Genomic DNA, 24,649 nt, shown 5'->3' on the forward strand with positions numbered 1-24,649 from the left:
CAGATGTATACCTCAGTGGGGAGGTAGGTCCTGAGGAGGTCTGTAGGTCACGATTTTAAACACTTGAAAATCCCTGCTCAGAGCAGAGTATTTCAAGTGCCATCCTAATCGTGGACTTGGAAAGATTACAGCTAAATGGGGGCTACTGATTCCATCAGCTCTCAAGGTGAACAACCAGGGCATGAGTTGTGGGAGCCCCTAGACCAAACTTCTGCAGCAGTGGGAGGTCTTGCCTGGGGCTGCTCAGAAGACATCCTGAGGATAGGGACATCTGGTGGTGCTAAGCTGGTGCCCATAGCCAGCACTCACAATGAGGGCATCTAACACGTGCTGCTCGCTCCACAATGTTCTGATTCTGACTGACATAGTCTATTTGTACGACTGTGACAAAAATGTATGAAACTGGTAAATTTATAACAAACAAAAATTTGTCTCTCATGATTCTGGAGGCTGGGAAGCCCAAGATCAAGGCTCTGGCAAGATGATATTAGTGGAGGGCTGCACTCTGCTTCGAAGATGGGGCCTATTGCTGCATCTTCCAGAGAGAAGGGATGCTGTGTCTCACATGGCTTAAGGGACAGAGAAGGTGCTCCCTTCAATCTCACACTTTTTGAAGGGTGCTAATTCCATTAATGAGGGCAGAGCCCTAACGATTTAATCACCACCTAAAGGCCATGTCTCCTAATACTGTTGCATCAGGGATTAAGCTTTAACATAATTTTTGGAAGGGACTCCATCATTTAAACGATAGCACTGGCCAGGATGACCATGTGAACATGCAGTTAGGCAGCCAGCTGAGATCACACTGCTGCCACTGTGGACACAGAGCCATGAAGGAGTTAATTTTCTAGGTTCTTGAGGATCAGAAAACATGGCTTAGGTAAGTGGGAAATAAAGGCAGGCTATCTCTGCAGGTCCAGGAAGCAGCCCCAAATCTCTGTGTTCACATACACTAATCATATCTATCCTTTTGCAATGGATATGACCTTTTAGTGACATCCAAGCCAGCTCTAAAGTGACTGCTTTAACAATCACATGGGTTTTCTGCAAATTAAGTTTGATCTTTATTTTGAAAAACTTGATATAAAAATACTGTGATAAAATTCACAATCCATTCACATTCTCGCAAGAAATTTCATCATTATATTTATAAATGAAATAGGAAGAATTTTGGACTCAACATATGTTGAACGTTATACATTTTTGAATGACTGTAAGAGGGGCTTTAAATTTTATATCACCTGCTTGTGCAAAAAAAATTCTTATACATGATAACTCTTAAGAATTGAAAAAGATTATTATTAAAGAGTCTCAGTCAGTAGTTTCCTTAGCCATTTCAAATACAGAACCTGATATGAAATGGTAATGTTCACATAAGCAAGCTCAAATGTATCACTAAAAATTTTGAGTGGAAATTATATGCAAATTCAATTTGGAAAATTTTATCCAAATTCAATAACTGTGATTTTGTTTCTATTCCATAATAAAATATGACATAAAGGAAGTATAATGACGTTTCTTAATCAAACCCCCATTAAACATCAGATCCCTTCCAGTTTACCCTGGTATGCAGTACTATATATGCCATGATAAAAATAATTCATAGCAATTGGCATCAGCTAACAAAACAATAATTGGAATAAGTCATTTTTTCCCAGCCTCTGCTACTCTTTCTATCATGTTGAAGACCAGTGCTGGTTGATTTGAACAAGGCTCAGAATTTATCACTGATACATGTGTAGATACTGTTTGGGGAAGAATACAAAATTAAAAGGAGCAAGGCTTTCATAAAGAATTGCAAATGATTGTTGTCACCACCCTTTCAATGCAATGGTAATAATGATTTCTGCAGCTTACTCAGGATAACTTTTTATGACATGGTTCTGTAATTGATGTGGCTCTGCTGGTGGATCCATTAGAGACACTAGACAAGGTACAGTTATCTCCAATCAGAGTAGCTACAATACCTGAAGAGATCCTTTACTGGAGATTTTATGAATAAAATAAGAGTGTCCATTGAGAAAGACAGGTCTTTTATATTCATTTTATTTTAGAAATACCTCAAGCAGTGTGGTAGAGCACAGTCTGAATATGCTTTACAGCTGGATTTGGTAGATATTCACAGCCCATTTACTTAAAGGAATGGCCTCTGATGCAATCCATTTTCCATTCTCTTCTTGAAAGACCTTCTCATCTTCTGTGCTATGTCAGTCTCACACTGTGTTTTCATCACTTGATTTGGGCCCTTTATATTTGACAGTCTGTCTTATTTGCTAGTGTAATAGTTTACAGTTCCCTTTGTGAGAACAGAGACTGACCACAGACACGGGATTTTAAAATAAGGCTTTTTATGTATAAGAACCACATTGCAGCCAGGCATGGTGGCTCACACCTGTAATCCCAGCACTTTGAGAGGCCAAGGCAGGTGGATCACTTGAGGTCAGGAGTTCAAGACCAGCCTGGCCAACATGGTGAAACTCCATCTCTACTAAAATTACAAAAATTAGCTGGGCATGGTGGTGGGTGCCTGTAATCCCAGCTACTCGGGAGGCCAAGGCAGGAGAATTGCTTGAACCTGGGAGGCAGAGGTTGCGGCGAGCTGAGATGGTGCCACTGCACTCCAGCCTAGGCAATAGAGCGAGACTCAGTCTCAAAAAAAAAAAAAAAAAAAAAAAAAAAAGAACCACATTGCAGGTGAGAAGGAGCAGATGGCTATGAGCCAGAGGCTGGGACCCACTCCCTTGCTGTATCAAAATAGCAAGATTTCTTTAATACATAAGTATAACTCAAGCCCTCCCCACTAAAAATTGCTTTGTGGTCAGCCTGAGAAATGAGATTGTGTAGTCATAGTGATCAAGCTCTATAAAGGCTATTTGAAAAGGCTACTGATAACATATATTTGAAAGAGGTTGCAGTCTGTATCCAATAAATGGTATACATCTCTAAAGTTGCCACAGTGTTATCTTGAGGAGTGAAAACATTGCAGATGCAGAAAGAACCCACAATGTTTGTTCACAGGAGTAAAACACGGAGGTTCTCTTTGTTGGTTGAGGTTTTAACTTTTATAATATGTGACTAGAATTTTTGTCAAGACTACTTTTCCCTTCCATACCAAGACAATATTGATTGATGTATATAGAGATTTATTCTTTCCCACATGCTATGCAAAGTAGGCTACCTGCTGTTCAACTGAAAGTGGTTTCTCTCTAATTTTATATCCATGTTCTTTTTTATCAATCATGTTCTGCATATTCAGAACATAAGCTCCATGAAAAGGAACTGTATCATCTAGTTCATCAGGTAATATTAGGTGCACAATAAACATTTATGAATACACAAATTAAAGGAAAGGCATATATCATCCAAAAAAAGAATATCCCTCTTTACTGGCATCCAACATGAAAATTAATTCTCCCATCACCAGCACCATAATTTGGCAGAACACAAAAACTTTAACATTTCCTGTGTAACTCCAAGATACATTGATCTGCCATAGCTCTAGAAGTGTTTCTGATTAATCTGTTCACACCTATTACAGTGTAAGCACTATGACAAAAAGTATTATTGTCATAGAATCAACCAAAACCTATGGTAGCAGATGACAGAAAGGGAGGAAATAAGTTCTGTCTTTTATTTCACCTTCATTGCACACTCTGGATTCCCAATCAGTCCTCCGCACTGACTAGAGTTCTGGGTAAACAACTACACCCTAGGTTCCAAAAAAATCAGTATCATTTGAAACTATTTGATCTCAGTTTTTCTTGACTAAGAGAAACACATCATAAGCCTCCTGAGGTCAGTGACCATGACTTCTTTTTTTTTCTTTAGTTTTCCCCAACCCCATTAGTATCTAATACAATGTAGATAAAGAAAGGACACTCAAAAATAGATGACAGACGCAGAATATAAGTTTTTTTAAAAAAAGAAGTACAGGAAACAAATAACAGTTCAATCACTAGTGAATTCCAGAAGGCTGTCCTTGCAGTTATGAAGAGAGGAGAAAGGCAGCCCCTGTCCTCTCAGGTGGCCCACAGACTAGAGATTGCTTCAAAGCAAACTCTGTCTTTCATATAATAGCTTTTAAAGAAGATAAAAGTAGCCCCTCGCTTCCTGCTCTTTATACCTTTTTACACTATTTTGGAAATAGCACAGGAAGTGACTCGCAGCTGAAAAGCCATTTGTAGCATCACTGAGCCACTAATGGCCACTCACTCCCAGCAGGCTCATTTGTGAAAATATGACTGCAGGTTTAACCTAGTGAGCTTCATGCTTCTAACAACACCCAACAGTCCATAGGTGATTTTGAATATACCCCAGGTTCCAAGTGGATCATGGAACTAAATCATCTCTTATTCTAGCTTGCTCATTTTGAACTAACTCATTTTACAGTGTGGTTAGCATAGCCTTTTCAGTTAAGGATGATTGCTCAAAGCACTTAGGGCAATGTTGTCTTAGCACAGCATCCAGAGTGAGGCAGTTGACACAAATTGCATCTTATGCTCCTTGAGATTTAATGCTCTTACTGCCAGGAGAATATTTTTGCAATGGTTACTGATGTATAACAAAATAAAACATGCATCAAAATCAAACCCCCCATCAACATTCCTATCTAATCCAAGATTCCAATTATATCACCTTTCTAGTAACCAAGAAGACAATAAAAAAACTGTATTTTCTAATATCAAAAGCCTTTGATATGATAAGAATATAGGGGAAAACATTCTTTCTATGGTAAAAGTTCTTTGGTTCTCAAATGAATAAATGGACATTTTAAAGATTTCATACCAAAAATGCTATTCATTCACTTTTTAATTTTTTTATATATACTTTAAGTTTTAGGGTACATGTACACAAGGTGCAGGTTAGTTACATATGTATACATGTGCCATGTTGGTGTGCTGCACCCAGTAACTCATCATTTAGCATTAGGTAGATCTCCTAATGCTATCCCTCCCCCCTCCCCCCACCCCATGACAGGCCCCAGTGTGTGATGTTCCCCTTCCTTTGTCCATGTGTTCTCATTGTTCAATTCCCACCTATGAGTGAGAACATGCCTTGTTTGGTTTTTTGTCCTTGTGATAGTTTGCTGAGAATTATGGTTTTCAGCTTCATCCATGTCCCTACAAAGGACATGAATTCATCATTTTTTATGGCTGCATAGTATTCCATGTGTATATGTGCCACATTTTCTTAATCCAGTCTATCATTGTTGGACATTTGGGTTGGTTCCAAGTCTTTGTATTGTGAATAGTGCCGCAATAAACATACGTGTGCATGTGTCTTTATAGCAGCATGATTTATAGTCCTTTGGGTATATACCCAGTAATGGGATTGCTTGGTCAAATGGTATTTCTGTTCTAGATCCCTGAGGAATCACCACACTGACTTGCACGATGGTTGAACTAGTATACAGTCCTACCAACAGTGTAAAAGTGTTCCTATTTCTCCACATCCTCTCCAGCACCTGTTGTTTCCTGACTTTTTAATGATCGCCATTCTAACTGGTGTGAGATGGTATTTCATTGTGGTTTTGATTTGCATTTCTCTGATGGCCAGTGATGATGAGCATTTTTTCATGTGTCTTTGGGCTGCATAAATGTCTTCTTGCGAGAAGGGTCTGTTCATATCCTTTACCCACATTTTGATGGGGTTGTTTGTTTTTTTCTTGTAAATTTGTTTGAGTTCGTTGTAGATTCTGGATATTAGCCCTTTGTCAGATGAGTAGATTGCGAAAATTTTCTCCCATTTTGTAGGTTGCCTGTTCACTCTGATGGTAGTTTCTTTTGCTGTGCAGAAGCTCTTTAGTTTAATTAGATCCCATTTGTCAATTTTGGCTTTTGTTGCCATTGCTTTTTGTGTTTTAGACATGAAGTCCTTGCCCATGCCTATGTCCTGAATGGTATTGCCTAGGTTTTCTTCTAGGGTTTTATGGTTTTAGGTCTAACGTTTAAGTCTCTAATCCATCTTGAATTAATTTTTGTATAAGGTATAAGGAAGGAATCCAGTTTCAGCTTTCTACGTATGACTAGCCAGATTCATAAAGCAAGTCCTTAGAGACCTACAAAGAGACTTAGACTCCCACACAATAATAATGGGAGACTTTAACACCCCACTGTCAACATTAGACAGATCAACGAGACAGAAAGTTAACAAGGATATCCAAGAATTGAACTCAGCTCTGCACCAAGGGGACCTAATAGACATCTACAGAACTCTCCACCCCAAATCAACAGAATATACATTCTTTTCAGCACCACACCACACCTATTCCAAAATTGACCACATAGTTGGAAGTAAAGCACTCCTCAGCAAATGTAAAAGAACAGAAATTATAACAAACTGTCTCTCAGACCACAGTGCAATCAAACTAGAACTCAGGATTAAGAAACTCACTCAAAACTGCTCAACTACATGGAAACTGAACAACCTGCTCCTGAATGACTACTGGGTACATAACGAAATGAAGGCAGAAATAAAGATGTTCTTTGAAACCAACAAGAACAAAGACACAACATACCAGAATCTCTGGGACACATTCAAAGCAGTGTGTAGAGGGAAATTTATAGCACTAAATGCCCACAAGAGAAAGCAGGAAAGATCTAAAATTGACACCCTAACATCACAATTAAAAGAACTAGAGAAGCAAGAGCAAACACGTTCAAAAGCTAGCAGAAGGCAAGAAATAACTAAGATCAGAGCAGAACTGAAGGAAATAGAGACACACTTTTTACTTCTTAATCTATACTAAACTTAAACGTTTATTGTAGAGTTCAAAAAATTACAATAATGTATTTATTCTCTCTATTCTATATTGAAGTAAAAAAGAAAACATAGAAAAGAAAGTCACTCTACATATGGAGGATACACCAGGTATCTTATAAAACAATCTTTGTGTAACAATACACACCACTTTCATTTCCTAGAAGCATATCGTGCTGGCAGTCATAAATTTTAAACTGCCCAGTTAGATTTTATACCAAGCAATACAATTTAGCCTTCTGTGGATCCATGAACTCTTTGGTTCACCATGAATTAGATGGTCCCACAAATCATCACATACAAGATAACATGCACAGTGTGCATATTTTCCTATTAATTACTTATCCAGTGCTAACATAATTAAGTACTGGCCCTATTACATTGGCTCCTTATTTTAATTACAGTTCTACATCCTGTAATAATGTTAAAGAAAGCCTTTTTGAGCTCACCTGGTTTCATAATCAGAATTTTCTATTCCATTTCTATGATTTTCATTTTAACTGGCCTGATCTTTACAGGTCTAATATTAGACTTAGCTATAATCAGGTATGGATCTGGTTGGAGGGTGTTTATTCTCATCTCATCCCACTTATTCACTGTTTGTTCAAAAAGATGCCTGGGAAGGACTCAAATAAAAGCAGATGCAAATAAGGATAAACAGACTGGATTTGTTTGCATGAAATTTCAGCCTCAGTGTGTTGGTCATTTGTTCTTTGTAGTCATTTAATTGCACTGTTGAATGTAACATATAGTCTTCTAAAATTTGATAAGTGGACCAGGAAGTCAGTACCTTCGAACAGCTTTGGTCTTTCTGTGAAGTCTGAAGTCTATGGTTACAATTATCATGGCTTCTGTGTACCAATGGTCATTGTATTAACCAGAAGCGAACATCAGAGAAGGCACAAAAAGAAAAATATGCCACTAGAAAAGGAAATTATTCTAATCTCCAAACTATAATTTTGGTATACCTCTTTTTATTTACTTCTTATAGAAAAAAAGGGCCTCCACAAACTTTTAGATGAGTAGGCTATAAATTGTTTGGGGAGTCTGTTCTGCTGGGATAACCTCTCCAAATTTGGGAAACTACTAAGTTTTACCTAAACCAGTGAAGTTTTTGAAGTAACCAAAGCATATAAACACTCTCCTGAGAAGTTAAATGTTTCTAATTCGAACTTCAGATTTAAAAAGAATATACCAGCCAGAGTAATCAGACAAGAGAAAGAATTAAAGGGCATCCAGATTAGTAAAGAGGAAGTCAAACTGTTGCAGTTCATCAATGATATGATCATATACCTAGAAAACTCTAAAGACTCATCCAAAAGGCTCCTAGATCTGATAAATGAATTCCATAAGGTTTCAGGATACAAAATCCATGTATGCAAATTAGTAGCACTGCTATACATCAACATTGACCAAGCTGGGAGTCAAATCAAGAATTCAATCCCTTTTACAATGACTGTGAAATAAATAAATAAATACATAAATAAATAAATAAAATACTTAGGAATATATGTAACCAAGGAAGTGGAGATCTCTACAAGAAAAACTATAAAACATTGCTGAGGGAAATCATAGATGACACAAACAAATAGAAACACATCTCATGCTCATGGATGGGTAGAATCAATATTGTGAAAATGGCCATACTGACAAAAGTAATCTACAGATTCAATGCAAATGCAATTCCCACCAAAATATCATCATCATTCTTCACAAAACTAGAAAAAACAATCCTAAAATTCACATGTAACCAAAAAAGAGCCCACATAGCCAAAGCAAGACTAAACAAAAGGAAGAAATCTGGAGGCATCACATTACGTGACTTCAAACTATACCACAAGGCTATAGTTACCAAAACAGCATGGTACTGGTATAAAAATAGGCATGTAGACCAATGGAACAGAATAGAGAAATAAAGCCAAATACTTACAGCCAACTATCTTCGACAAAGTAAGAAAAGTATGAAGTGGGGAAAGGACACCCTATTCAAAAATTGACCCTGGCATAACTGGGAAGCCACATGGAGAAGAATGAAACTGGATCCTCATCTCTCACCTTATATAAAAACCAACTCAAGGTGAACCAAAGAATTAAATCTAAGACCTAAAACTATAAAAAGTCTAGAAGACAATATCAAAAAAAAATTCTTCTAGATGTTGGCTTAGGCAAAGAATTCATGTCCAAAAACCCAAAAGCAAATGCAACAAAACCAAAAATAAATAGATGGGACCTAATTAAACTAAAAAGTTTCTGCAGAGCAAAAGAAATAATCAGCAGAGTAAATAGGTGACCCACAGCGTGGGCAAAAAATACTCATAAATTATGCATCTGACAAAGATCTAATATCCAGAATCCATAAGGAACTCAAACAAATCAGCAAGCAAAAAACAATCCCATCATAAAGTGGGCAAAGGACATGAATAGACAATCTCAAAAGAAGATATACAAATGGCCAAGAATCATATGAAAAAAATGCTCAACATCAGTAATTATCAGAAAAATACAAATTAAAACCACAATGAGATATCACCTTACTCCTGCAAGAATGGCCATGATTTAAAAATGCAAAAATAGTGAGCCAAGATCGCGCCACTGCACTCCAGCCTGGGTGACAAGAGTAAGACTCCAACTCAAAAAAAAATAAAAATAAAAATAAAAAAGTAATAGATGTTGGCAAAGATGTGGTGAAAAGGGAACACTATTCCACTGCTGGTGGGAATGTAAACTAGTACAACCACTATAGAAAACAATACGGATATTTCTTAAAGAACTAAAAGTATAACTACCATTTGATCCAGCAATCCCAGTACTGGGTATCTACCCAGAGGAAAAGAAGTCATTATATAAAGATGACACTGCACATGCATGTTTATAGCAGCACAATTTGCAATATATATTTGCAAAATATATATTGCAAATATATATATTACATATATATTGCATGTATACACACACACACACACATACACACCATGGAATACTACTCAGCCATAAAAACGAATGAAATAATGGCATTTACAGCAACCTGGATGGAACTGGAGACAATCGTTCTAAGTGAAGTAATTCAGAAATGGAAAAACAAATATCATATGCTCTAACTTATAAGTGGAAGCTAAAGTATGAGGATGCAAAGGCCTAAGAATGATATAATGGACTTTGGAGACATGGGGGAAAGGGTGGGAGGGGGGTGAGGAATAAAGGACTACACATTGAGTACCATGTACACCACTTGGGTGACAGGTGCACCAAAATCTCAGAAATCACCACTAAGCAAACAAAGCAAACAAAAGTATGAAGTAGGGAAAGAACACCCTATTCAACAATTGACCCTGGGATAATTGGTAAGCCACATGGAGAAGAATGAAACTGGATCCTCATCTCTCACCTTATATAAAAATCAACTCAAGATGGACTAAAGAATTAAATCTAAGACCTAAAACTATAAAAAGTCCAGAAGACAACATCAAAAAAACTCTTCTAGATGTTGGCTTAGGCAAAGAATTTGTGTCCAAAAACCCAAAAGCAAATGCAAAATAAAGCAAAAATAAACAGATGGGACCTAATTAAACTAATATGGTTTGAACTATTTATGGTTATCCATATAACCAAAAACCACCTGTTCCCCAAAAACTACTGAAACAAAACAAAAAATAATTTTAAAAATTAAAATAAAATAAAAGGAATATATAGCAATGTTTTTAAAAAGACAATGGGTGAATAAATCTAAAAAATATTTAGAAATTAATATTTTTTGTATTAAGTAAATATTTAAGGGTAATTCCAGTATAATTCTGATATTTTTTAAAATATTGTTTTTAATCTCTCAAAAGAAGTAATGTTTTCAAAATTTAAAAAGTAAAAAAATACTTAGAGAAGAATAATATAGTCAGGATTAATTACGTGAGACTGTGTGTGTATTAGTTTGTGTTCATGCTGCTGATAAAGACATACCCAAGACTGGGAAGAAAAAGAGGTTTAATGGACTTACAGTTTCACATGGCTGGGGAGGCCTCACAACATGGCAGAAGGCAAGGAGGAGCAAGTCACGTCTTACGTGGATGGTGACAGGCAAAGAGAGAGCTTGTGCAGGGAAACTACCATTTTTAAAACCATCAGATCTCATGAGACTTATTCACTATCACGAGAACAGCCCAGGAAACATCTGCCCCCATGGTTCAATTACCTCCAACTGGGTTCCTCCCACAACACGTAGGAATTGTGGGAGTTACAATTCAAGATGAGATTTGGGTAGGGACACAGCCAAACCATATCAGTGTGGAACTAAAAACTTAATGTAAATAATCAAGAATATCTAGTGATGGCTAAATAAAGGGTATATATACATGCTAAACATAGGTGAACCTTAAAAACATTATGCTTTGTGAAAGAAGTCAGTAACAAAAGAGCACATACTATATGATTCCATTTACAGCTGACCAACACAGGTTTGAACCCATAGACAGGTTATTTTCAATAAAAGTTACAACAAATGTACCTGTCCCTCCTTCTTCCCCTTCCCCCTCCTCCACCTCTGCCACCCCTGAGACAGCAAGACCAATCCCTCGTCTTCTCCTCCTCCTCAGCCTACTCAAGGTGAAGACAATGTGGATGAAGACCTTTCTGATGATTCGCTTCCACCTAATGAACAGTAATGATATTTTCTCTTCTTTATCTTAATAACATTTTCTTTTTTCTAGCTTGCTTTATTGTAAGAACATATTATATAACAATGTAACATACAAATATGTTTATGTTATCAGTAGAGCTTCCGGTCAACAGTAGAATATTAGTACTTAAGTTTTGGGTGAGTCAAAAGTTATATACAGATTTTCAACTGCATAGGAGATTGACACCCATAACCTCCACATTGCTCAAGAATCAACCACATATGAAATATTCAGATTAGGCAAATCCACAGACACGGAAAGTAAATTAGTGTTGCCAGGGGCTGAGCCAGGAGCAGGGGCTTCAGAGGTAGAAGCAATGTGGGGAGAACAGGGAATAACCTGGGCAGGGGGTTTCTTTTTAGGATGTTGAGAATGCTCTACAATTGATTGTGATAATTATTGCCTAATTCAGCAAATTTACTAAAAGCCATTGAATTGTACATTTTAAATGTTGAATTGTAAAGTATGTGAATTACACAACAATAAAGCTATCATATTAACAAAACATGAGCTTTGGAATGCTAATTTCTGCTATAAATAAGGATTAAAAATGCCTTGTATCAGGACCCTTAATAATAATAGTCAATGGATTTTCTTTTGAGATATTCCTGGATTAGTCACACAGATAATAATTTCTAATACTTAGACTTTATGTTTTACAAAGGCGGTGAATATCTTACGTACTGTCCCAGGGAAGGTGAAACTGAATACTGGATGCAATTATCTAAATCTCTAGGGCAAGTATCTCCCTATTCCATTGAGAAGGACTATGGATCTGTTGTCACCAAGGGAAAAAAACAATTTAGCGTCTGCATTAAGCAGATTATCCATTTGATCAGATTGTCCATTTCAGATTGATCAGAACCACCAAGCTACTGCTCACTTTACTGGCTAGCTCTATTTGCTCCTAAATATCACTTTGTTTCTAGGCCCTCAGACACTTGTCAATATGCTAACAACACATCCAGGCATGTGTTGGACACTCTATCTGCCCCCTTCTTTGTATTTCTGAAAAGAGAGATTTACAATTTAATACACAACTGAAATAAACCTGAAGAAATTAACATGGCTGATATTTTATTTATGGCAGAGAATCATGTTTTGAAAATACAAAATAAAATTATATTAAGTACTCATGAGCAAAGCCAGGAGCTGGTTTTACTCACCCAGGGACACCCTGTCTCCAATCCAACCTAGGCCACAGGTGACAGGGAGCAGCTCACCGAAGTCAGTTTCATTCCTATTGACAAATTTTACAGGCATCATCTGTTTCGTTAAAGAGTTAGGGAAGCCAGGCCACAGACGGCATGAGCGATGAATTTACAGTTCTATGAAACAAGAAATGAAGGCTCCTGTCTGACTTCATTTAACAAGAAGGCAATTTTACAAAGCACTCAGATCACGCCTACATGTTCACCATACTTTAATTCTTTGGGTGAATTTATATAAATCCAATGGTAGATTTTAAAATAGATGGAGAGACAGACAAGAGACATATATAAATTAATAAATAAAAGTTTGTAGAAAGCATAGCAAGAGTGAAATGCAAGATCCATTGAGAGTCAACCATCCAAAACCAGGGCTGCTCATGTCACTGGCTCTTGGGGAGAAGAGATGTGTGTCAAAGCCCGTACATGTCAAATGTACTGGGACCCATCACTTCTTTCTTAGCAAGAAGAGAATATTCAGCATTGGCCTAGACTAAGTCACTTGTCTGGTGATCCTGGCAGCAAATGTCAGAAATTATTGCCCTTCACTTTATCTGTCACTGACACTTTACCATAGTGTTTTTTCATTCTTCACCAGAGAAAAGAGAAAGTCAACTTAGTGGAGGAGGTGGGGCTGTCAGGGGAACGATCGGAAATGATACACTTTTTGAAAATGATGGATTGTCCCAACTGAGTCCAAGTACTCCCTGTTCAGAAGACTTGGGACAGGTTATTATTATCCTAGCATGATTCAGAGAGGGCTCACTCCTGCCACTAACATGGAAACAAGGTGAAAGCATCTGACATTCCATCCAAGGTAGACACACCTGGCTGTGGCCACTCAGGAGTCTGCTGATGTCTGAATGAGCATCTGTTCATTTCTGTGGCCTGAAAGCTGATGCCAGCAAGCTATCTGCAGAAGGCGAATGGGAGTTTTGATTGCCACTGAGTTGGGTTAAATTTTGCAAAATTCCCTATGGCACTGAGTGGAGAGAAAATAGAGATTCCTCTCCATTGCAATGCACTCCTTGGAAATTTAAGAAGGTGGGGGAAATACATGGAGGATATGTGATTTTCCATGGAGACCATGCAGGTGTAGGGACAATGGCCACATGTCTTAAGCTTTATTATTTCCTTCAGTAAAAATCAGTGCCAAAGAGTAGACAAAGCAATTGCCACTGAGCTCTGAGAGAGCATCCCCTGTGAGCTGCCATGAGCAGGAAATGAAGATTGTAAATGATTCCATTAGATAAACAAGCGTACCCCAGTTTGAGAGCATAAATTGTGCAGAAGGTACATTTCAAAAAGAGTGATCAGGCTGCCCCATTAGAGATGCTGTGTTCTCAGACTGCACTTTGTCCCTCAGAAGGAAGAGATGCAGGCAAAAAAAAAGGAAGGAGCACTTAAGCCACTGGTGTTCCAGGATTAACAATAGAATGTGCTCAGAAATGGTGAGCGGTAATTGGCTTGGGTCCTTGGAGTGCACTCAAGCCATGAGCATCATTTCTATAAGAGAGCCCCTCAGGTTGTATGTCACTGAGTGTCCCACCTATGACCACAGACTCTGCTTGCCACATCTCTAGGCATTCTGAAAAGGACAAAAAGAGACCCAGCTGAAAGAAGCTACAATTATTCTTGACATTTTAGAACGCACCTTTGCCATGTTCAGAATATTCTGTCACAGGCTTTAAATAAGAACTATTACAGGAGAAAGTCTGGGCAGAAGTCTCCTTTTGAAAGAGAGCTCACCTGTTTCCAGGCTTGCCTCAAATTGAAACAGATTTAACAACTGATTGAAAGGTTTTTATTTCACCCTAGTGAAAGACATTAGTAACTCCTTCTAGCTTTATGCTGGTTAACTTATGATGAAGAAGCGAAATGGGGAAATACAAATTTTTTGTTAAGAGACTAGAAAGAAACAGGTCACTCAGGCTAGTGCTAGGTGCAAGCTTATTAATGATATATTTTCTTCTTTATACGTCTCTGCTTTCTTCAGTTTTTCTTCAATGGGCATATGTTACTTTTATATTCAAAAAAGTTGTCAAAGAAAGAAAAATATTACTATTAGTCTTTAACTTGCAAAAGTAATTTTAAAAAGGCAAAATACAGTTACTGGTTATTGTTGGCTTTTTTCTTTTTTCTTTTTTTTTTTTGCTTTATGAATGTTCAATTGCTCCAGCATCACCTGTTTATCTATTTTATTTTATTTTATTTTATTTTATTTTATTTTATTTTATTTTATTTTATTTTATTTTAAACAGGGCCTCATTCTATCACCAAAGCTGAAGTGCAATGGCACAATCATACCTCACCGCAGCCTCAAATTCCTGGGCTCAGCCTCCTGCCTCAGCCCCCCCAGGTAGCTGAGACTCTAGGCACATGCTTCTACGCCTGACAAATTTTTAAATTTTTTATAGAGATGGAGTCTCATTATGTTGCCCAGGCTGGTCTTGAACTTCTGGCCTCAAGCAATCCTTCTGCCTCCACTTCTCAAAGTGTTTGGGATTACAGGCATGAGCCACTGTGCCTAGCCATGGTGATTTGCTTTGACAGGTATGTGGCTGATGTCTTTTTGTTTTTTCTTTCAACTCTTATGTAATTTTCAAATTTTCTCCAAAGAACAAGTATTTTAGTTAACAAAACTTTGAGGAGCAATGGAAATTTAGAAAGAAAATGTTGCCTTATTCAATTTTAATTGTCTGGAAAGTAAGGTATGAGATTGTCATTTTAATCAGAAGAAGGATGAGCGAACTGGTCCCAAGGTGCTTCTTGAGGACAAATGGCAAGGACTAGGGAGCTTCTACCTGCGGCCAGCGGTGGGTCAGGAAGATCTTACAGTCACCAAGCAGTATGGATTTGAAGGCCTCCAAAAGCCTGTACTCCAAAACCTCTTTTCTTTCCTAAAAGAACACCCATACAAGCTTCTTGATGCCTCTGATGTTACTGCCATTCCAGTCATTATTTCTTCATCGTCTATGAATGTGTTCTCCGGAATTGTCCTTCTTAAAATGTAAATGTCCTTGAGAAAGGGATTAGCAGCCACTGGCAATTCAGAAAGATTAAAGGTGCTGTGAGAACATAGGCTAGACCTAGGCTCCAGCTCCGAGGCTTTCTCTATGTAGTAGTGAAGTCTTGCACACATTAACTTCTATTGAAATCAATTTCTCTTCCATAAAATGATCACCTAAGAGATTGTTTTGAACAGTATGGAAAAATTGAAGTAATTGAAATCATGACTGACTGAAGCAGTGGCAAGAAAAGGGGCTTTGCCTTTGTAACCTTTGGGGACCATGACTCCATGGATAGGACTGTCATTCAGAAATACCACACTGTGAATGACCACAGCTGTGAAGTTAGGAAAGCCCTGTCAAAGCAAGAGATGGTTAGTGCTTCATCCAGCCAAAGAGGTCGAAGTGGTTCTGGAAACTTTGCTGGTGGTCTTAGAAGTGGTTTCGGTGGGAATGACAACTTTGGTCGTGGAGGAAACTTCCGTGGTCGTGGGGCCTTTGGTGGCAGCCGTGGTGGTGGTGGATATGACGGCAGTGGGGATGGCTATAATGGATATGGTAATGACTGAAGCAATTTTGGAGGCGGTGGAAGCTACAATGATTTTGGCAATTACAACAGCCTTTAAATTTTGGACCCATGAAGGGAGGAAACTTTGGAGGCAGAAACTCTGGCCCCTATGGTGGTGGAGGCCAATATTTTGCCAAACCACATAACCAAGGTGGCTATGGCAGTTCCAGTAGCAGCAGTAGCTATGGCAGTAGCTGCAGATTTTAATTAGGAAACAAAGCTTAGCAGGAGAGGAGAGCAAAAGAAGTGACAGGGAAGCTACAGGTTACAACAGATTTGCGAACTCAGCCAAGCACAGGGGTGGCAGGGCCTAGCTGCTACGAAGAAGACAAGTTTTAGACAAATACTCATGTATATGGGCAAAAAATTCGAGGACTGTATTTGTGACTACTTGTATAACAGGTTATTTCGGTTTCTGTTCTATGAAAAATGTAAAGCATTCCAACAAAGGGTTTTAATGTAGATTTTTTTTTGCACCCATGCTGTTGATTGCTAAATGTAATAGTCTGATCATGACGCTGAATAAATGTCTTTTTTTTTTAATGTGCTGTGTAAAGTTAGTCTACTCTGAAGCCATCTTGGAAAATTTCCCCCAACAGTGTGAAATTAGAATTCCTTTAGGGTGATGCCAGATTCTATTTGGAATTTATATACAATCTGCTTGGGTGGAGAAGCCATTGTCTTCAGAAACCTTGGTGTAGTTGAATTGATAGTTACTACTGTGACCTGAAGTTCACCATTAAAAGGGATTACCCAAGCAAAATCATGGAATTATTGGTTATAAAAATGATTGTTGACACATTCTATGCAATATATCTAAATCGAATAATGGTACCAGATAAAATTATAGATGGGAATGAAGCTTGTGTATCATCCATTATCACGTGTAATAAATAAACGATTTAATTCTCTTGAAAATAAATAAATAAATAAAATGAAGGAGTGGCTCCTTATGATCCTCCTTGCATCTGAATTCCATCAGCATAAGTTCTCAGTTTAAATGGCTGCCTCCTTGAAACAGTGCCGAGGGAATGGACAACAAGATGGACAAGTATTCATGGGGGCAACAAGGGGAAAGGAAAAATTCAGGAGGCTGAGATATTTCAGAGGAGCCAAATTAGCCCAAGTGAACTGGGCACTGTCATGTGCCCCAAGAGCAGAGCATCTCCCCAAAGAAAAATTCTATCCACTTCACAGTTTTTCCTAAATTGGTTTTAATTCTGAATCAAGAGCCTCAGTTCAATTTTTTATCTCAGGACACCATCATATTATGTGTGGATTTTTTAAATGACATTTTCCAGAGGAATGACCGAGAGTGATAACTCTGTTAATATTCTTGCAAAATGAGGGTCTTAAAAATCCATGGTCATTCTCCCATATGTTTACACAAACGGGACAATGGGAGCTTCTTTCTCATCACAAATTCATCACAAATGAGAGGCGAGAACACATACATCAATAGTATGCTTTTCTGTAATGATAAAGGAAAGGTTCGTTTTTTCTCCTCCACCGGAAACAAGGAGACTTATTAATGAGGAAGCAGGAAGGCAGCACCAGTTTAAACAGGAATGAATCAAAGACAGAAGAAAGAAACCAGGTGTTTTCCTCCCAAATGATGTTATTTTCTTAGAAGAAAAGTATTTTCACAATTTGAATGCATTTTCTGCTGCTACTCAATTATCCTTCAATTTTTTATTTCTGTGAATGAAACAGCCATCTATGGATCAATATGACATAATTAATCCTGCAGCTTTTCATTATGGATCCCCCTGTGTTGGACCTAGATTCGGCCTATTACTGCTTGAATGGCAACGCGCTTAGCCCATCCATAAAGAGGATCTTGTTCTAAAATTAAAAGTTTGCTTTTACCAACTCTCTCTTAACATTATCAAGTTTCCTACACTGATTTGTCACAGCCCCACTGGCTAGACTTCTCTCAAACTAGATGAACTGAATCATAAGATTACTCTGTGGGAACTGAAAGCCTAAAATAAATTGAGATGATTCATTCTGGAGCCCTTTGCTATTTTAGGATTTTCGGACAAGCTTCCTGGCATTCAGAAGTAAAAAACGAGCCCAACTTGGCACCTTGATTTGTTAACTCAGAGAGATCCCGTCAGTCCTGCCCTGAATTCATGTGGAACTCAATGATGCCAAGGTGATTAAGAGGGAAAATGTTGCCACATCACTGCTGAAGTTTTGTATGTCAATTCATCATTTGTTTTTTTGAGATAGCTAGCATGCCAATATGATTAAAGGATACCCAAAATAGATTACATTAAGATTACCCTAACAGAATCAATTAAGAGTAATAAGATTATAACTCATGGAACCAGAAGTAAAATTATTTTTACCATAAATAAGCCAACCATTCCTCTGGACATGAAGTCTAAACAATAGATCAGTAAACACTATGAGGTCCAGTCATAGCCAATCTTTAAAAAGTAAACAAACTAACCAACCACTTAAAGCATGTGCCTTCTGAGTAGTTTTTCCACCAGTGTTGACGAATTTAGACTGTTTTATCCACACTCTCATCAATTTCTTCTCCTGACCAATGCTACATATTTGTAAGATGGTAAAACAAACCTAGTATAAGACATTAGCTACTGAGAGCTGACCAACACAGGCACTGACCCAGAGACGTGGGCTGTGCCTCCATCTTGTGGGAAAACACACATTTGACAGACCACAGGCATGACAGTAAGCTACTAAACCTGGGAGCCCACACCTCAAAGTAAACAGCATTATTTAAGTGGTATATTATGACAATGGAACAACAATCTGAACATAACCAGTACTAAAATTTTTTTTAATCTTTGTCTTTTTGCAAGCAATCTCTATGTGTCGGTCTGTTTTACATTGCTATAAAAAAATACCTGAAGCTGGGTAATTTATAAAGAAAAGAGGTTTATTTGGCCTATTGCTCTGGAGGTGGTACAAGAAGCATGGTGTCAGTATGTGGGCTTCAGGGAGCTTCCATTCATGGCAGAAGGTGAAGGGGAGTAGGCATCACATGACAAGAGAGGAGGAAGACTGAGGGGAAGAAGGTGCTAGGCTCTTTTTAACAATCAGATTTCGCAGGAACTAACAGAGAGAGAACTCACTCATTACCGCAAGGATGGCACCAAGGTGGTCATGAGATCTGCCCCCATAACCCAAACACCTCCCACTAGATCTCAGCTCCAACAGGGGGATCAAATTTCAACATGAGATTTGGAGGGGGCAAATATCCAAACCATCACATTCTATGTTTGCAAAGTATATTCAAAATATCCCATAAGCCAAAACCTAGGTTGGTTTTCTCAACACTAATAACAGTATAGCTAATGCCTATACAGTACCTACACGTGCCAGATACCCTTCTTAATGATTTATGTATATTAAGTCATTTAACTCAAACTAACTCCACCTGTATTATTTCAGCCAAATTCTGGTGCTTGGTTGATTGTCAAGAATACTGTCTTTGAGCAAAGGGGTTCCTTATTCTAGGCCCTGCCCTTTAAAAGGCCTTAGTCTACTCCTTCTCCAGCCATGCCCTTCCCATATCCATAGTCTCTAAAGAACCAGGAGAACATGCCCACCGGAGCCAATACTTCTAGATACAATCCTAGTACCTGAGACCTGAGACTCTACGTACACATCATAGAGCCTGCTTCCCAGACCTGAGCAGGCCTGTTCCCTTGGAGCTGATAGTTGTTGAATGGATATACTGAAAAGGATGTGAATAAATTATTTAATTAATTGATTTGCACACAAATATTAGTGTGTGATTTTTTAAGAATCTCTTGTGATTGCCAGGAGAATTTTTTTTATTTTGCCTCCTGATTTCTTATCTCTTTTCTGGAAAAGCGAGGCTGTCCATTTAGGCAACGTGTCCTACAAATTACAATACAAAAAGCAGCACTCAATGGAAACAAATTTGTGAGAGTGGCATTTTGTCTGAGGATTTAAAATTCTTTAAAATATTGATTTAAAAAAATTAATTCTTAAATACTTGACTCTTTACAGATAAGGGATCCTCTTCCAATAACATTTCATTATGCTTTTCAAAAAATACTTCCAGTATTTTCAGTTAGCAGACAGAATAATTAACCAAATTTCTAAATACCTTTCTGTTCTTTGGCCTCCTGTAGTAGATGCAATATTTCATCTCTTAGTCATTTTAGCCAGGGTCCTTTCTGATTGTTTTATGACTTAATTACAATGATTACATCATGTTTATAGACTATGCCTGCCCAGCACAGTGCAAGCTTTTATATCACACCCTTAACAGAGAAGAATCAATGGGTATGCTTGCTGGATACAAAATCAACTAATGGGCTACAACTGTGAAGCAGGAAGCTTTTCCAAGAAAACATATAACATCATTAGTTGAGGAGACTGTATCTCATACAGCAAGACTTGGTGTCTGCTTTTCAACCCAGAGACTTCAAACAGACCTAATAGATCTTTTAGTCTTCATTTAAGGAAAGCTCAGGGTGCAGAATCCAGCATCCCTTGTTTTTTCTCATCACTATGACAAGTAGTAGCAATCTTGTGGGGAAAAAAAAAATGCCAGGAGAGTATCATGAAACTAGCTGCACTCAAATATAAAAACGGTATTTTTTTCTTTCTTGGATTTGCTTCATACCCTGGAAGCAACCAGCTAATTTATATACACCCAAGCCTAGACCCAGATTCAAGACTTCCCTGTCCCAAGTTGCTGGGAAGACTATCAAAGCACATTTTAGAGCAGGGCTTCTGAACTAGGAGAGATTCTGTACACCCAGAGGACATGTGGCCACGTCTGGAGACATTTTTGCTGGTCATAACTCCAGGTAGGAGGAGAGGGTCAAACTGGTATCTAGTTAACAGCCCACAATGCACAAGACAGCCCCCCACAGCAAAGAATTGTTCATCTCAAAATGCCAATAGTGCCAAAGTTGAGAAACGCTGTTTTAGAAGGACAAAGGCGGGTGAAAACAATGCAGAATGCTGCTAGTGTTGAGACATGAATGGTTTCCCCTCTCAGGTGTCCTTACCCACATACCCCAAGAAAAACTTAGATTGTTTATGGAGTCAGGCTGGGACCACACAAATTGAACTTGTGGGTGGTGCAGAATCAAATATAATTCTGTGTTGCCATAGAACACCTTTCCCTATGGAGATCAAAATGCTTTTCAGAGAGAGTTATTCCATGGGGAGAGGGAACTGAGAGTCGCAGGGATCCATATTTCACAGATGAGAAAACAGGAGGCCAGGAGAGGTTATCATTTGCTCAAGGTTATTCCATGAATCACATTCAGAGCTCAGCAAATGAAGAGAGGCCAGACACAGGAGAGGAGAGAATTCTGAAAGAATGTAAAAGGACAGAAAATGATCTTGGCTGTATGTCATTTTGGTGGCACAAATCTTTTCTATATCCTGAGCTCCTGGTGTCAAGAAAAGCAAGGTCTCCTGTACGGGACAGCTTGTGGGTTTCTCCCCAGAAGTAGCAGCCCCTGAGGAATCCCTCATCTCCTCCCTGCTAACCAAAGTGTCCTCACCTGACAAACCCAATTCCCAGGGCTATTTTGCAGATGTTTATACTGTCAGCTGATTTAATGGACTGCAGAAATGAGCGGGTCTGTTCGTTAAAATAGTCATCATAATGAAAAAGATGGGCGACATCTGCCCTTATTCTCTGTCAGTCTGTCACATCTCTGTAGCTCCTTCTGATCAATCACTGTGGTATGCATTATGTAAACACCAAAGATGAAATGTCAGCCTATGTATTTAATTGTTCTTGTAAGCCTTATGGGAAGATGACTGGTGGGCCCTGCTGTTTCCCTTTATAACCAGCATTAATTGGCACCTTTGTTATCTAGCCATGGAGATCCTAATTGGAATGGTTTTAAGGCTCCAGTAATGCTTTTAATGGGAAACATGATTCAGGATGATTCTTACTAGATGGAAAAGTGCAGGGAAATCTCAGAAACTCTATGATCCCAGTAATATTCGATCAAGAATATTCACGGACACTAGGTCTCGTATATTTGTTCACAAGGTAAAGAGGAATCCAAAAAAGCCTGGAGGTGAACACTTTCTATTTTCACCTAAGAAACAAAGGAACGCTGTAGAAAGAGGGGAAGCATATTCCCAGATAACTGGGGCATACAAAGTGAAGGGGTCATTTTCTCCCACCAATTCCTGGGCTACGTTGGGTAGCATGCATTTGTCCATCTACAGGGGCAGGATCATGATATAAGAATGGACTTTGTCATCAAATACCCTACTGGGCCATGAATCTTCCTTAAGATATCTCCAATAACAAAATTTATGTTTCTGCTTTAATATTTTCAATGAGGAGGCATTCACTGCTTTCCAGGATTCCATTTAGATGGGAGTCATTTAAAAGGATAAAAGATGCAAACCCTGAAATATCTCAGTGCATTCAGCATAACATAAACAGTATTACTAAGAATTTTCTATCTATAAATACAAACTCTCTTGTTCATCTTACTTAAAGTGAAAAAAAATTTGAAGCTGCCTTCAAGTCTCTATAATCAAATTTTTTTCTTATTTGCAAATATACACAGTATATGAATTAACTTATTTTCATCCCGGAGGACAAGTAATTTTTAACCTACCCTGTGCTTAAGAGAAAAGATTTTCCCTACCCTCAAATTAGGTTCTGTCCCATCCTACACACAAGAAAGCTGGGAATGCAATGGCAGTGCAAATCCTACTACCAAGATAAAACTCAATACTGAAAATTCCAAACTTCCAGTTGGTTCCACATTCAATATGATCCATGTATGATTATTGGAAATAAATGGCTACATAAAGTGGCTGAAACAAATAAAATGAGGTAAATGGCAAATGAGACCACCTATGATATTTGAAATAAAAGTTTATTTTCTCATGCAAGATAAACTATAATTATTACATGAGACAGCTGGAGGTTCTCTTGTGTTCCACTTAAATGGGACTTCAGACATGAATAGAGCTGTGTCTCTTCATTCTGTATTTACTTAAAGATGGATAACAAGAAGCTACCATATTGCCCCTAGGTTTTCTCTCCTTGTTTATTTGAAAAAGTGCAAGCAATCCATTAAGGTTAAAGAGATAACATTAAGGAATGCAGCTGCGATGGTTGTACAGTAGATTACTCTGGTCTGAGCTTAATCTAGGGACTTGTTTAAAAGAGCTTTTCAATTTTAATTAAAATGAAATGGGCCCTGGAAGAAAATGCATCTCCTCCAGCGAGGATTGTATTCAGCTTGTTCTCTGTAATTTTGCCCATCACACTGTTGGTTGTTGCTTTTTCCACAGCTCTTAAATGGTGTCTAAATTGACCGGCTCTGTTGCCAAGGAAACGGACAGGACAATGCTAATAGAAGCTACTTAGGACACACTGTGAAAAGCTTAGAAATAAAATTGTTTGACATGAAAGGCACCATGTCAGCAGCCAGGCAACTCTGTTAAAGGCTGTACTAAGCAGAAGATAGGTACATGTCTCCCCTCCTCTTTTCCCTCAAAATCTCTTCTAGAAAATGGATTCTGTCCTAGGAGCTTGGACAGCTTTTTCTATCACAATCACTTTATCTTTCTAACTCAAAGTAGAGAAAAATCTTTATGTTGTGGTGTTGAAGCACCCAGAATAGACTTCAATTTATACCCATGGAAATGAGCTGCTTTTTTTTTTCTTTCTAGCAACAAAGTCCTTTCGTCTCATGAATAAATTGCAAATATTCTTCTGAATTTTCTAAGATTGTTAATTAAAATCCACTTGATTTAAGCTGCTTCTCCCATTTTGCACTCACAAACCATAAATTATGGAGGAGGTCAAAGAATGAATGGCAATTTGACATGAAGAGGTTGATTTATTGCTTCAGAAGGAGTTTTATACCAGATGTGGCAGGAGTCATAAATTAAATGCTAAATGTTATATATTATTAAGCTTTCAGGAATATAAATGTGTCTAAAATACTATGCAGGTGGAATGATAAAAATATGAATCTACTCTCCTGGCAATTTTAAAAGGCCCTTTAAAGCTGTCAAAAAGAAAATAAGCTGAAAAACAATCTAGATAGACCCCTTAGATGCCTTTTACAGCCTGCCCCTGGTTTATAAAAGCAACCTCCTCCTGTAATACGCTGGACATTGGCTTGTGGTGGCTTGGGTGGAAAAGAGCTAAAGAATTCTTTCATCTGGAAAAAAAAAAAAAAGAGTAAGTGAGATAGAAAAAAAAAAGGTCCAGAGAGATCTGTGCTTCTGTGACATTATGACATGCGTCCAGATAATTATTTCTCATCCATCCCTTTACAGATGACCATAATTTAATTTATCAACCATCATTTGAAAGCCAATCTGGACACAATAAAGCTTGCCTAGCTTCACCTAGCAGCTGCAGTGGCTATAATTATTGAATTTTAAAATATAAAAACAGGAAAAGCTTCTGGTATGTGAAAGCTT

General features: G+C 38.0%; 1 pseudogene; it reads left to right on the top strand.

The window, feature by feature from the left end:
• The first annotated feature begins 11,361 nt into the window (after positions 1-11,361).
• On the top strand, positions 11,362-16,417 carry LOC101144100 (heterogeneous nuclear ribonucleoprotein A1-like; annotated as a pseudogene).
• Positions 16,418-24,649: the final 8,232 nt, after the last annotated feature.

This window comes from Gorilla gorilla, chromosome 5, assembly GCF_029281585.2.
Source record: "Gorilla gorilla gorilla isolate KB3781 chromosome 5, NHGRI_mGorGor1-v2.1_pri, whole genome shotgun sequence".
NCBI classification, from domain to species: domain Eukaryota; kingdom Metazoa; phylum Chordata; class Mammalia; order Primates; family Hominidae; genus Gorilla; species Gorilla gorilla.